The sequence below is a fragment of the Zea mays genome, chromosome 5 (genome assembly GCF_902167145.1).
Source record: "Zea mays cultivar B73 chromosome 5, Zm-B73-REFERENCE-NAM-5.0, whole genome shotgun sequence".
Classification (NCBI taxonomy): Eukaryota; Viridiplantae; Streptophyta; class Magnoliopsida; order Poales; family Poaceae; genus Zea; species Zea mays.
The window spans coordinates 214,478,117-214,490,961 of NC_050100.1; positions in this window are offsets into that span (position 1 = coordinate 214,478,117).

Genomic DNA, 12,845 nt, shown 5'->3' on the forward strand with positions numbered 1-12,845 from the left:
CCGAGCCGAGCCAGCTCGCACAAGCTCGCGAGCCGGCTCGCGAGCCAAGCCCAACAGTAAACAACGTAAGTGCAGCCCAATAGGCCCAATAGGCCACACAGCGTAAGTGCTGAACTCTGAAACGCGATCAAGGCGTCAAGCGATCAAGGCGTCAACCGTCAAGCCGCCGCGCCCAAACCACCTAACCCTAACAGCTCGTGCTCGGCGGCGGCGCCTCGGCGGACGGCGGTGCTCCACTGCTCCTCAGTCCTCAGCTCCACGGCGGTGCTCCACTGCTCCTCGGCAGCCCGGCAGGCGCTCGTGCTCGACAGCGACCGACGCTCGTGCTTGGCCACCGCGAGTCCGCGCCGCGACTGTCGCTAGGCCCGCTGTGCGGTCGTGCTGCTGCTGCCGTGCGCCCGTGCGGTCCGGCGTTCTGTACACGGCGCCCCGCCACGTGCGGACGCGCACGCGGCCACGCCGGCACGCCGCTTGCCGCCACCCGCCACCCGCCTGGCCGCCTCCCTCTGCCTGGCCGGTGGCTGCTGGCCTGCTGCCTGGCCCAGTGCCCCAATCTGCCATCTGCCATCTGACCGGTGAGCATCGTCAATTCTCATCCACAGCTCGAGTTGCAGTTATGAGTTAACACATTATATCTTGCAGAATGCAGACTGTCCTAGGTTGCAATTAACATATTATATATTCTTGATCATAAATTGATAGGTTATGGAATCTGGTGTGCAAGGGGAGGGGGTGAATCAAAGTAATGAGATAGATTCAGAAAGCAATTCATTTGACAAGAACGATGACATGTCTGAGGATGAAATGACTGTCCTAGGTGGGAGAGAGATTGATGTTGTGGAATCAAATAATGATGACAAAAGAAAAGCCAAGAAAAGGCGTAAGGGGGTGAAAGTAAAGGATAACAACTCTAAATCCAAAGTGTGGGAAGTTTTTGATAAAGTGACTATTGGAGATGCATCCGAGGATGGAAAGAAGACATTAAAGGCAAAGTGCAAGTATTGTAAGAAAATGTATGCCTACATGCAAGGGTCAACGACATCAACATTATCGAGGCATATGAAGAGTTGTGGGGCATATTCAAAGCATTTGGAAAAGAAACTAGATCAATCTCTTCTCAACTTTGCTCCTTCAAATGCAGGTGAATCAGGTTCTGGTCTCCCTACTATCACATCCCCTAGAGATTATAATCATGAGCAAGTTAGAAAATTAATTGCCAAGATGATTATAGTTCATGATTATAGTTCATGAGTACAAGATGAGTACAAGACAAGGTAATACATTCAGTTCAAAATATTTTCATGTGCGTTGTTGTGCACACATTATTAATTTGGTTGTCAATGATGGAACTACTGCTTTGGCTTCTTTGATAGACAACCTAAGGTCAACTGTGAAATACATTAAGAAATCCCCATCTCGTATGCATAAGTTTGTAGAGATTTGTAGATCTCTTGCATTGCAAATTGGAGAGGGCTTGAGTCTTGATGTGTCAACTAGATGGAGTTCAACATACAAGATGTTGCGTACTAGTATAGCTTACAAAGAAGCAATTCAAACTTATGCTGATGCTGATTTGAATTATAAATGGGAACCTACAGAAGAGGAATGGGATTTATTTGTTGCAATTGAGCCTATTCTTGCCTCATTAGCTAAAGTAACCACTTCATTGTCAGCTTCTACATATCCTACTGCAAATCTTTTTTATCCTCACATTGTGGATGTCAAGATTGCATTGAGGGCAGCAATGAGTTCTAGTAGTTTGCATTTGAGAAAAATGGGTACTGCGATGATGGAGAAGTTCAATAAGTATTGGGAAGAAAAAAATAATGTTATGGTGATTGCTACGATTCTAGATCCTAGGTATAAGATGAGGTATATCGAGTGGTGCTTTGGTAAAATCTTTGATGGTGACCAAGTTAGATTTGAGATAGATGAAGTTCAAGGTGAGTTAGAAAAATTGTTTGAGGACTGTGAGCTGCAACATAGAGAGAGAAAAGCTGCTCAAAACAAAAATAGTGCTAGATCATCTTTGGCTAATGATAGAACTTTAAGCTTGCCTTCTGCATCATGTGAATTTCAGTCATTTTTATCATCCACTGAAGCCAACCCATCAAAGAGTGAGTTGCTTATCTATTTAGATGAGATGAATGTCAGTCTAGCAGACAAGGAGTTTGATTTGTTGAGCTGGTGGAAGGTTAATTCACATAGGTTTCCGGTTGTCTCAAGGATGGCAAAGAAATTCTTAACTGTACCAGCAACATCCGTCTCTTCAGAGTCTACTTTTAGCACAGGGGGTAGAACTTTAGATGATTATCGGAGTTCTCTCAGCCCTTCTATGGTGGAGGCTTTGGTATGCTCCTCTAGCTGGATTCGAGGGTCGCATGATGGAAGCATGACATATGTGGTTAGTTGCTCTTTTATTATTTATTAGAGTGCATTTCTTATGTTCTTTTCAGATTTTGAGTGAAATTTGTATTTTTTTCAACAGGTACATGATGATGAGGACGACATGGAGACAATCTCATTTCCAAAAAGCTTTGTGCAAAGCAACTAGTAATAGTACTTGTGTATATTTGTACTTGTACCATTATGGCTTGTAGTTGTAGACTTGTAGCCTTGTAAGATTCTTATGTATATTTGTTTCCTTGTTCAGGTGTGTAATGAACTAATGATAATGAAAGTGCTGGACTGCTGCTTGCTGGATGCTTTTGGAGTTTTGGTGGAATGGTGGATGTGGATACAACTATACAAGATTACAAGCAGTGAAGTTGAAGTTCCTGGATGTTTTTGGTCTTTTGAAATATGCAAGTTGATGAGTGCTTTTGACTTTTGGTTGATATATGTAATATGTTGCTGGAATGCTGGAGACCTGGAGTGCTGGTTGATACTTGATACTTTGATAGCATATGCTTGTTGTCATTGAATACTTGACTGCTTGGCTGCTTGTATTTTTATATCAGTGGTGTAATATGTTGTCAAACCCTCAAAGTAATTTCCTTTTATATTGCTTGGCTGGTTGTATTTTTATCAAAGGAATTTCCTTTTATAATGCATTCACCAGTCATGCAGATTTTGTGTATACTTGTTTTGTATTTCTATTGATTCCTGTCAGCTGTTATATTGTGATGGGCGGACAGGCTCGCGAGCCAGCTCGAGCCGGCTCGCGAGCCGTACCCGAGCCGAGCCGAGCCTATTCTGGTAGCTCGTCATACCGGCGAGCCGAGCCAGGCTCGAGCCTGTTCACCACCGAGCCGCACCGAGCCGAGCCGAGCCTGGCTCGGCTCGGCTCGTTTCCAGCCCTAATGTGGAGCATATTGGCTCCCTTCTGGCTGCTGGCCTTGTTGCAACGGAGGTGGAGGCGGAGGCTGTTGCCAGGAAGCTGAAGGCTGACTTGCCGAAGCAGCAGAGACTGCAGGATGGTTGCCCACATATTCTGGGATGTAGGGCGAATGATACGAAGCTGTATGCATGACCTGCTTCGGCTGGGCTTGTTGTGCTGCTGCTTCAGCTATTTCCTTTTGCTTCTGTATAGTAACATGGCACATCCTGGTAGTATGGCCTTTGTTCTCACCGCAGAATAAGCAAAAGATTTTTCTTGGTTGATCGCCAAATCTTCCTCCGAAGCCCCTGGCGCCTCTGCCTCTTGGAGCTGGTGGCCGGAAGGAGCTTTGCTGTTGTCCAGAAGCCTGTGAGGAGCATTGTGGCCTTTGCTGTTGGCTTCCTCTGTCATCATTTTGTGTAGAATTGTGAATTGATCTCACATGCCTCGGATAAAACCTTCCTCCGAAGCCCCTGGTCATTTCAGAAAACCTGAAAGCCTCCTCCCTTCTTTGGCGAAAATCATTGTCAGCCCGAATGTATTCATCCATTTTCTGGAGAAGCTTCTCCAAAGTTTGAGGAGGCTTCCTGGCGAAGTACTGAGCTGACGGACCTGGCCGAAGCCCCTTGATCATGGCCTCGATGACAATTTCATTGGGCACCGTTGGTGCCTGTGCCCTCAGACGCAAGAACCTTCGGACATATGCCTGAAGGTATTCTTCGTGGTCCTGAGTGCACTGGAACAAAGCCTGAGCAGTGACCGGCTTCGTCTGAAATCCTTGAAAGCTGGTTAACAACAAATCCTTCAGTTTCTGCCATGAAGTGATCGTTCCTGGCCGAAGGGAGGAATACCAGGTTTGAGCAACACTTCTGACAGCCATAACGAAAGATTTGGCCATGACTGAAGCATTGCCACCATACGAAGACACTGTTGCTTCGTAGCTCATCAAAAACTGCTTCGGGTCTGAGTGGCCATCAAATACAGGAAGCTGAGGCGGCTTGTAGGACGGGGGCCAAGGTGTAGCCTGCAGCTCAGCGGACAGAGGAGAAGCATCATCAAAAACAAAATTCCCATGATGGAAATTGTCATACCAATCATCTTCGTTGGGAAAACCGTCCTGATGAAGGTCTTGATGCTGAGGCCTTCGATGTTGCTCGTCCTGAGCAAGATGACGAACTTCTTCAGAGGCTTCGTCTATCTGCCTCTGCAATTCAGCTACCCTGGCCATTTTTTCTTTCTTGCGTTGAACCTGCTGCTGAAGGATTTCCAGATTTTGAATCTCCTGATCTAGATCATCCTCTGGAGGTGTTGGACTGGCAGCCTTCCTCTTCTGGCTTCGTGCCTCTCTAAGAGAAAGGACGTCTTGATTGGGGTCCAGCGGCTGCAGCGTGCTAGCCCCTGGTGCTGAAGCCTTCTTCGGCGGCATGACGAAGGTGATGCTTGCCGAAGATGTTGAAAAGCTCAAGAAATGAAAGTGAGTTCACCGGAGGTGGGCGCCAATGTTGGGGACTTGTTCTCAAGTGCTAAGAGCTTAAGAACAAGGCAACATAGAAAATGTTAATCGTTAATGCCCTTCGTCCTCCGAAGCACTATTTCCCTTAGGACATAATGACTTGCGGACGAAGGTTATGAAGGACATACCTTCATAAATTAATCAAATAATGACGAAGGATGAAATATGAAGAATGTAAAGGAAAACATGAACAATCATTTATTATTATTGAGCATAAACAAAAATATTATTGAACAACAAGTGTACCTTCAATCGGAAGGAAATGATTGTACAAGCGTGACGCAAAAAGCGAATGCCAAGTCAACGTGAACAGTACGGGAATACTGTTCACCTATTTATAGACACGGGACACAACCCTTACAAAATTACATTCATGCCCTTTACATTTGATAATAACTCTATAGTAGTCTATCGAGGTCTGAATAGCCTTTTCATCTTTAAGTCGGTTCCACTCTTTGCTGTTACGCCGAAGCTTTCCTGCTCAACACCTTCGGCTCTGTATCAAGCTTCGTATTATTTCGGTCTGCTGCAATGCCGACTTTAGTCCGAGAGTACCTGTTTACACATTGTACTACAGAAATACTGTTAAATCCTGTTTTTGAGGACCTTCGGACGCCGAAGGTCCCCAACATGTCCTAATCGGTCGTAGCCCTCCATATTAAAGGTGGGTCTGGACCCGTTACAGACTGTTTCCCGAGTTAATTCTACAGATTTAGCTAACAGATTCCGCAAAAAATCGGAATCTTAACTGATTTTACGCGCGCGCGGCTTTCCGGATCGCGGACCGTCTGACCTCAAGACCGAACGTCCACTCGACCCATTTTGATGCACAACACATACATTGCCAGCTGTGCGTAGTCTTGTGATCCTGGCTATGTGGCTAGTTTCCATTGCCATCTCTCGACCCCTGTCTTCCACACGTACACCTTTTTCACTCTCATAGCATCTGCGCTTCTGCATTTCCCATGCGTATTCATATGAGCTAGTGTATGCCTCACTGACTCTTTCAGCAGCAGTCCCTCTCCGAGGCGTAGACAGGTAGTAGATGGCTACTGAAAGCCATACGGAAGGATTGCATTGCATGGACCCTTTTACTCGATCGAAGCCATGCCCTGTTTGGTCCATAGTGTGCCTATCAGGAAATCTGGAATCGCTCTGAAAGTGATAGACCTTTCGTATCTTTGGCAAATTATGTAGATAATGGGGGGGGGGGGGGGGGGGGAAACAACGACATATATCAGCAAGTACGCAACTTTTTTACAAAACCGTACTGCGTAGCTTTATGAACCGTTTGATTTGAGGAATTACGGAGCTTTTGGATCTGGAAGAAGCTACGGAAGCTGATTCCTCTTTAGTTGAACTTAGATATTTTTTTCTCATCCTGATATAATTATTTTTTCAGTTTCAAGACTACATTTTTTTTACCGTGTGAGCTAGTACCGCGTTAGAAAGAAGGAGTAGGACCAGTGAAATTCTCTCACCAACCGGCAAGACAGCAAGAGCATGCATATCAGCAACAAGTAGGGCAGGGGGGGGAATTATTAAGGTGGACTGGTGCCCATCCTTGTCGACCACGACCAGTGCAATGCTTGGTCATGCTTTTGGGGTTCCCTGACCTGCTTGCTGATCATTAGCTGTTGCAGCAGGATGCCAGGATGCGCCCCATTTGCCATCAATTCCAGATCGAGATGAGCTCGAGCCTGCAGCAGCTCGTCATGCATGCAATGATGCAATGCAAGCCTAGGCTCCTGCTATGATTGACCCATGGATTGGATGCAAGGTGCGTGTGTCGGTCAAAAGGATGGTGCTCCAATTCCCTAAGGTTTTCACGCTAGCTAGTGTCCAGTTGTTCACTGCTTTCTGATAACGTCGCCACGATATGAACTTATTTTATTGAAAAATAAGAGAGAAAAGCTAGCTTTACAGCTTTACAGCTTTGGCTCTACGTAGATCCACTCCGATCTACTCCCTCCATCATATGATATAAGTCACAACTATTTTTTATTCTTGTCCCAAAATATAAGACGTGGTTTCTCTAGAGACATAAATATCGATACCGTAACACTAGTGTTGATAGAGACAATTAATAATATTTTTTTATGTTTAAATCAGAAGTGGTTGCGCCTTATATACTGAGACGAGGGAGTATAAGAGTTGTGAAATACTATGGACATGTTATAATAGTTTCATCAATTTCAGAAACAACACTTCACCAAAAGTTAGCCAAATGATTCAGATACACAATCAACTTTGGTAGAGTTGACAAAATTTATCCATCACTATCACTCATTACATATGTATCAGTTCGTTCTTTCCTTTCTTTCATGTCTTCGATGGCTTCTTCTTACTCGACGCTCTAGCCACTATAGCCATCTTCACTCGCCCTCGGCCAGCCGTCGGTCACCCCTGGCCCCGACCGACCCTCTCTCTCAACCTTCCTCACGTCGATCACGCCTCGCCCTGATCGGCTGGCTCACTCTCTCCCTCCCTCTCTCTGGTCGTGCCTGCACCGGACATACGCCTGGCCATGTCTCGCCCTGACCAGTCGACCCTCTCTCTCCGTAGCCATGTGCCCTATTTGCTTCATGCATCGACCTACCCCACCCAGTCGACCCCTCTCTCCCTGATCATATCTGCGTCGGTCGCATGCCTGGTCAAGGCTTCATATGTTTTGGTAATTTAGACAAACTAGTGGACTAATCTTTACTTTAGCATTGTATATGAGATATGCTAAATAGTATGAGAAAGATTGACAACCATAAAAAGGATGGTGGAGGCCACAAAAGGTGATTAAGGGTTCGAAATAGAAAAGATGGCGAAGAAAAATAAAATGCAAGGTCTCAAAACAAAGGTATAAGCTAAGATATTTTGTTTTGCTAGATAAGGCACAATAGAGTACGTAATTGGATTTAGAATAGATGGTCGTACAATTAAGTGGGAAGTCTAATTACACAACTTGATCATCTAGTACCACTAGGTATTGGAATCATATGCATTGCATATGAGCCTAAGTGACACATGTGAGAGCAAGCCAAAATGTTTAAAAAACACTTTAAAAATGCTAACTATGTTCTAATATGTTTGAGATGACTCGAGATAGTGCTCCCGATGTTGATTTTCTTAAGGCACTGAACGTATCTGATTGTGCACATGATATGTGCATCGGATATGAAGTCGACTCATACACGTTGCACACTTTTGTGTCGAGCACATTGAAGTCTAGTGTGCATAGTATATGCCTCACCACATGACCCATTAGACAAAGAACCCAACAAGCATGTCAAACACAAACTTTATCTCAATTATACATCACAGGTGTTTGGTATGCCATTGGATACCACACTGGACAAACACTTAGAGAGCATGTAATATGTACACTTTGGCTCCAAACGCACTAGGCATGTCCAATGTCTTGTGTGATAAGAGCACCACCTATCTTATAGATGTAACATATATAGTTGTTGAAATCACAATAGTTGGGAAGGCACCATACACGTTCGATGCAGGAAACAATGGTGGACTGGACAAGTCCAGTGCCCCTAATTTCTATCCACTAAGGGATAACATTTGGATTTCTAGTTGGAGCTTTTATTTAATATTTGCTAAGGATCAAGCTACTAATAATGTTTAGGGGAATTATTGCCTAAAAAATTAATGTTAGGAGAATTGCATAAAATAAACTAGAGCTAGAGCAAGTATATATTCTCATGTTTTCTTTGTTAACAATCAATTTTGGTCTAGAAATATTTATGGATTTATCAAATATTTTTATATTGCTATTTACCTCACTCTAGCCATCTAGGTCCTATCACGTGGTAGTGATAGTGTCTGTGCCGACTACGCGTCTGTCCATGCCCAGTCCACCTTCAGTAGCCTTCCCCCCCTCCCTCTCTCCCTAGTCCCTAGGCACGTCCATACTTATGAGGAAGAAAGAACAAGAGGTAGACACTTGGTTTCATTCTAATAGTAAATTAGCCAATTAAAATCAAATTGCTATCGTGTGGATCTGAATCTACTATGTAAGCCAAACGATTCTATGGTAGATCTCAGATTTACTAGTGGAGCTGCTCACTGAATCCCAAATCTATGTTTAGTTCGTTTAAGGTAAAACTGATGTAAACAGACTCTAATATAAGAAAATGACTAATTGTTCACTCAATTCCTTTCAACGCACGTGGAGAATAGATACATCAAACTAGGGCTACATGACGAGAATTTTTGCATTTCGATGTAGGAGTACATGGTCATGGACAGGTTTCACTCCCCTACTTGACTCTGACTCCAAAGCATACAGATTCTGCAGATCTGATTTGGTCCAAAAAACAATATTATTAGGAGCGAGTGGCGGTCCAGTCTGTCAGACCAACAGGGAGCAGCGGCCGCCAGCAGGTAAACCTTCCCCATTCCCTGCTCAACAGCTCAAGGCGGCAGCGGCGCCCCTTGGCTGGCCCTCGCATCTTTTATTGGCTTTTTGGACAATGGCGACGCAGAGAGCCAGAGACGCTAAAGACTGTGAATAATGGAATCTGTGCCAAATTTTCTGAGATGTGTCTCGCAATCTCGATCACTCCCTTGAGAGAGAGAGATGTGTTTGACTGTTTGTAGGGCTAGGGCCTGAGCTCCTCGTGTCGTTCTGTGGTGGTACTGTGTTTGTTGTCCGTTTGATTGTAGGGATGAAGCGAACATTTATTCTCCTGTTTAGTTTGATGGATGAAGGTGGATGAGATGAGAATACTAGACTAATTGCATTTATATTATTTTAAAATAATAACAAATTACTTACTAACATTAGGTTTGTCATGATAATTACTAATTACAAATAAAATATGTTAATTAGCATATAAAACATGCATTAATTAACATAGTAGTGCCTATAAATTTAGCCTTGACGTCATACTTACTGACTAGAATGTAACTTAAGAATAATCTTTAATCATTTATTCATGATGAAACTAGAAAATTGCCAGATATTTTTTTGGTGGCGGAAATATTTAACATCTATTTTTTCTTAATATGTGCATCTAGTTCACTCGTGAACCAAACACCACTTATGTCTTATCCGTGGACTATCATCTCTCATTCAACAAACCAAAATCACCCTTATTTCCACCTCAACGCATGTTGTGTACCAGATGGATCCTAGATCCATATCCCATTGGAAAATGTGTATACCATGCACTAGCATATTTATCAAGTTCAACCAAGATAGCATGCGAGTAAAAGATTATGAATCGTAACCACTAGACACGTAGTACAACTGAAGAACATGTTGATATAATGGAAGCAATTGGACCTCCTCGCGTACAAGTAGCATCAACATGTTCACCTGTCCTCCTCAAGTTCTTTCCTGCACGAGACCGATGTGCTAGCACCACACACACAACTAGAGAAACAACGACAATGTCCTAGGGGAAGAGAGGCAACGACGGTTAAGCTAATCTCTCAAGCATGCTAGCCCCTTCATACATATAGACCTCTGCTAATGGGCTTTTACCCTAAAAGTTCATTACCATTTTCATGGATCATGGTTACCTCTTGGATATATATTCAACAATCTCCCACTTGTACTAGAGTCAATCATCTATACAATAATTTCAATCCTATAAGTGTAAGACCTAGAGATGGCAATGGGTACCTGAATACCCGACGAGTTTTACGCGATATGAAGACGGGTACGTGATGATTTCTCTACCCGCGGGTATGTTAATAGGTAAAAACCTCTACGCATTGGATAGACGGGTACAGGTTGGTACTACCCATGCCTGTCTACCCATGGGTAAAATATACCCGCATCAATACCACTATGACCATCTAATAGAGCCCATCTTAGCTAAAATAAAACCCTTCTCTAGCTATCATTTGTCTAGATACCAAGTTATGTAATCATATGATTTGTTATATGTGAAGTTGAAATTGTTTTTGTATGTTTATTTAATATTTTGAGTGATTGGTATATTGGAATTTAAGACTTTCCTAGCGAGTACGGGTTACCCGACGGGTAAAAATACCAGTGCGGGTATGAGTATGGGTAAGATTTTATACCCACGAGCATATATGGGTAACCCGATGGGTAGAATTTTTTGATGGGTACGTGTATGGAATGGTGCTATCCGACGGGTATGTACCCATTGCCATCCCTAGTAAGACCTGTTAGGTCGTTCATGTGTGGACGACCATGATTGAAAACCATTTTCGAGCCATTAGTCAATTGTGGCGCCTAGGAGCATATATTGAATCTTTTGTACAAATAAAAGATCATATGGGTTGAACCTTGATATGTGTCTTGATTCTTTTGCCACATGATATCCGTCGAACTCAAGGCGAGATTTGTGTTACCCTTGTATTAGCTCAAGATTTCACTTGTTCTTGTAGTGAATTATCACTTGTGACTAACCCCTTAGTCACATCATGATTAACTCTATAATCACATTGATATGTCCACACACTTTTTTAATCCGACTACATCGATGGGCCTAGAGATCTCTCTCTCTCTCATTATGTTAGAGGGACAAATTCAATTTTGATTCGCTCACATCTCATCCTATGTTTCATGGTACATCCAAAAACTACCATTATAACTACCTGGTTATAGAGTAGAGTTTGATAGCCCCAAAATGCATCATTACACATAGTGACAAACGATGATGATATCATGTATAAGGATCCAATAGGTATACCACTCGAGAACGCTTGATGACACATTTTTAACATATTAATCCCAACAATGTCTCAGAGTTGGCCAATCCAACACCATGAACTTATCACATGTGCACATTACTGTTTTGATATCTTATATCAATGATATGTGAAACTCTATCATCAATCAATACATGTGATAGTCTATAAAATCATTATTGTCCCGTACAATGACATAAGACTGGGGATATTTTTAATGAAAATATAAAACATAGAGTTTCACTAACAAACCACGTACTCACCAATCAATGTAGTAATGATAGTTCAAGGAACCAAAAAACACATTATTCAACGCTCATAAACATGAGATGTTTATAATATTATCTCCCACTTGCATTAAATTCAATCATACATGCATATAATACTGATTGCACTCTTGTATGCCTCATGTTTTAGTTGTGGAAGAGGATTCATCAACGAGTCATCAACATTCATATGATTGTGTCGAGGATACGATCAACGACCTTTGGGGCCCATCGGTTAGAGAACGTGCCAAGGGAGCCCCTGGTCACTGGGGCCCGTTGGTCAGCTCGAAGAGGTGAATAACATCTGTCCTGAAAGAACCCGCCCCTAGTCGAACCCCGCGGCATCGAGCCCGGGGTCAAGCGTGACGGAACCCGACAGGGGAGGTCGGGCGTGTCGAAGGGAAACCACTCGAGTGGATCCCATGCCCGGCCCCATACTGACTCGTTGTAAATACCTGGTCGCATTATAACTAGGCCTGGCACTGATCCATAGCGGAGGCGCCGGTCCACTTCTCACTCATGACCTATGAACCCCTCAGGCCGCATATCACTCATGACCTACAACCCCCAGTCTGCGACGTATTTATGGCCCGCACACACCTTGGCTTGCGGCGCACTCATGACCTATCGGGGCTAGGTCTAAGTGCACAAACCACTGGCAGGGCGCAACACAACGATCCACGTCGAGCCCCAAGCTACGAAGGCCAAGGGTCGGTATATTCAAAATAATGGCGCTTGGGACCCATGCAGCCTCACGTCGCGCACCATATATAGTTAAGTCATGTTAGAGTGATTTGATCCTCCAAGACTTAGCACAAGTGTTTGGAATCCTCTGTGGACCTGAATGATGTTCAACCCCAAAAATATGTATTTGAAAGTACCTTCAGGCAAACTGCTCAGTTTCCTGGTAACCCGTCATGAAATCGAGGCTAACCTAGAGATGGTCTAACACATAGAACTCATGAGCCCCCTAATGTGTGTTCCATAGGTCTAGCGCTTGACAAGATGCACGGTGACCCTCAGTGCGTGTTTGGAAGTAAAGTATTCCAAAACCGTTGTTTTGGAATATTAT